At 28.2% G+C, this 3,661-nt stretch overlaps 1 long non-coding RNA gene across 1 annotated transcript in view; it reads left to right on the top strand.

Moving 5' to 3' along the window:
• LOC117113150 overlaps positions 1 to 3,661 on the top strand; it is an 8,552-nt gene that overhangs the window by 897 nt on the left and 3,994 nt on the right. The gene's annotated exons all lie outside the window — the stretch shown is intronic.

The following is a 3,661-nucleotide window of genomic DNA, read 5'->3' on the forward strand; positions in this document are numbered from 1 at the left end:
ATGCCATATAAACAACATGTCTAAAAGTCCAGGTGTTATTTATCTCTTGTTTATTTGGGAATAATCATCTATTTTATGGAATAAATACAGAGTTCCTTCATTATATTAAAGTTTTGGTTTGTTTAGTTATGTAATCAGAAACTACAGTTACCCCTTATTTTACGGGAACCTTAATTTGTTTATTTGTTATTTTATTTGTTTTATGAAATGACAATAATAATAATAATAATAATAATAATAATAATAATAATAATAATAATAATAATAATAATAATACTCGGGCCGTCTCGACTGAATCGACCCGAAAATCTGATATTGCAGAATTCAGGTCAAAAGGTCATCAACAACTTCTGATATGTCTAATTTTTAAGAATACATTGATGTTACCGTGCTAATACTAATGGGTCGTTTAAAATGACATATAATATTTGATTGAGCTGCATCAGTAATGAAAAATGTTATTTTAACTTGAGTTACATACTGTGACAATTTTTATTTTTTAGTTTGGGTTTTGTACGTAAGCCTATTAGGGCCACTGAAATATATATTTTTATGTCGTAATTACGGCTTATTATGTCGAAATTACGACATACGTATGTCGTAATTACGACTTATTATGTTGAAATTACGACATACGTATGTCGTAATTACGACTTATTATGTTGAAATTTCGACATACGTATGTCGTAATTACGACTTATTATGTCGAAATTTCGACATAATAAGTCGTAATTACAACATACGTATGTCGTAATTTCGACATATTATGTCGAAATTTCGACAATTATTATGTCGAAATTTTGACATAATAAGTCGTAATTACGACATACGTATGTCGTAATTTCGACATATTACCGTATGTCGAAATTTCGACAATTATTATGTCGAAATTCCGACATAATATGTCGAAATTACGACATATTAAATTTAAAAGAAACAACCGACCATTTTTTATTTATTTGTGATAAATTCCAGCCATTTAGAGAAAATGTTTATAATGATTTAAAAAATGACCTTGTTAAATGGGTATTAGATGAATTTTGGGAATCATCTATTACCGGATCGTTAGATTATAAACATCATTTATTTCTCGATAATCTTAATAACCAATTTGGTAACCATAAATTAGCAGAAATATTTGATAATTATTGTAAGGTATTTCTCGAAGGCGCATGGAAATTAAGATCTGAAATATATAAATCCATGGCCACATTACCACCCGTTACACTTTAATTAGTTTTTGTATTTCCTTTTAATCTGTTAATATGAACCTTTATGATCAGTTAGTTTTAAGCTCTATATTTTGTTATAAATATCTTGTAATGTTTTCTTTCTTAGTTAGTTAGTGTTTTTATTTCCTTTGAATGTGTTACTGTAGTAAATATGAACCCATGAATTGGGTCTGTTAGTTCTAGCTCCATATTAACTTGCAATTCATACAGCAACTCTGTAAATAATACGGTCCTGTAAGACTACCATACCACATAGACCTACATGCCATGTTGATCAATTTTACTTTGTATACACATTTTAGTTTAATTTACCCCTTGTTTAAGTTTATTATTTTCATCTTATATTTGGATGCACCGTTGGGTATTGTCACCGTGTGCCACTGTTACGAAAGTGATATCCATTAAATTGAATTGAATTGAATTGAATACGACATAAAAATATATATTTCAGTGGCCCTAATAGGCTTTCGTAATAATGACCTAGGCCTCCTAACTACTAAAAATATACGCTTTCTGTGGAAAGCACAAAGAGTAAGGAAAAGCGCGTTTCTTCATCAAATGAAACAGGGTGACAGTTATTTTCAAATTAAAAGAAGAGCTGAGAATAGGCAGCTCTAAAATACTAGAGCAAGACCTGCCAAAATGGCAGAGCACCAATGAATGTATAAATGAGGCCTAAGCCTAGTTATTAATATTAATCATAGTAATCTGCAGGTTCGTGATTACATGGCTAGACCAAGTTAATTACATGTAATGCCGAAATGATTATTATTTATTATTATTATTTATTATTTATTATTTATTATTTATTATTTATTATTTATTATTTATTATTTATTATTTATTATTTATTATTTATAATTATAATTATTATAATTATTTATTATTATTATTATTATAATTATTATTATTATTATTATTATTATAGTTATTATTATTATAATTATTATAATTATTATAATTATTATAATTATAATAATTATTATAATTATTATGATTTATCACTGCATGGTTTAGTGTACAGAGTAGTTGTATGAATTGCAGTAATTTGAAAACTCGGCGTTTGAAAAATAGCTGAATGAACTGATTTTACTGCATGGTTCGGTGTACAGAGTAGTTGTATGAATTGTAGTAATTTGAAAACTCGGCGTTTGAAAAGTAGCTGAATGAATTGATTTATCACTGTTGTTCGGTGTACAGAGAAGTTGTATGAATTGTAGGAATTTGAAAACCCAGAGTTTGAAAAGTAGCTGAATGAACTGATTTATCACTGCATGGTTCGGTGTTCACAGTAGTTGAACGAAAAACAACTGAATGGATTGGATTCACGCTCAATGGTTGGGCAAACGAGTAAACAAAATGTTTTTTGTGTTGGATGATGTTGTTTTAACAGAAAGACGTGAATAATAGATGTTTGTCTTGACGTCGAATTAAGTAACTTATGACTGATCTGTTTCAGTATTCATTAGTCGGTTTGAGTTTATATTAGATGGTCTTGAATATTGTGGTTTGCTTTAGGGGTAGATGGTCACACCTTGAATGTGATGGTGTGAGTATTACCTGAATGGTGTGACGTCCTATTGAATAATTTGGAATATGTTTGAATGATTTGAATTTGGTGCGTTTGAATTGTCGTTGAATGGATTGTGTTTAGTATTTTTGGCGGACTCGGCTTTCCATATGTAGGTTCTTGATTACAAGGCTTAGGCCATAGGTAAATAATGCTGAAATGATGATGATGATTATTATTATTATTATTATTATTATTATTATTATTATTATTATTATTATTATTATTATTATTATTATTATTATTATTATTATTATTATTATTATTATTATTATTATTATTATTATACATTTATCACTTTTATTTACTATTTCCTCAATATTCTTATGAATGTATTTCATTTTATGAAAAGAAATATATTCACACATAATTATCTTCTTTGTATGATGGTAATTTTTTTAATAATGAGATGTGTATAAGAGACAGACATTAATTACATTACAAGGATAATTTGGCCAAGAATGGTATATTTTATTTATTATTATTTAATAATATTTCTCTTATGCACTCTATTTTTTATTTTATGCTTCAATTTTTTTCCCCTTTTTTCTTCAAAATTTCAATCAACGTAATGTGAACTGGACTGTTAATATCAGCCTATAGGACCTAGGGACCTAGGCCTAGTTTAGGGAGCTTATAGTTTATCCTCTTTCTCTCTAGCCTTTGGTATTACTGTACCTATCTACACTTTATACAAGGGGGTACTAGCTGTTGTTGTTGTAGATATTATACTAACATTTAATAACCTACAAGAAGGTCACAGTTAGTTACAGTACAGACGTACATCCCATAAATCTGTAAGATTTCATAGGCCTACCGTAGGTAAACATAGAAAGAGCAATAATAGTAAAACTCGAGC

The sequence above is a fragment of the Anneissia japonica genome, unplaced genomic scaffold, assembly GCF_011630105.1.
Source record: "Anneissia japonica isolate Jap-2015-1 unplaced genomic scaffold, ASM1163010v1 scaffold1812_len1207588_cov181, whole genome shotgun sequence".
In the NCBI taxonomy this organism is placed as follows: Eukaryota; Metazoa; Echinodermata; class Crinoidea; order Comatulida; family Comatulidae; genus Anneissia; species Anneissia japonica.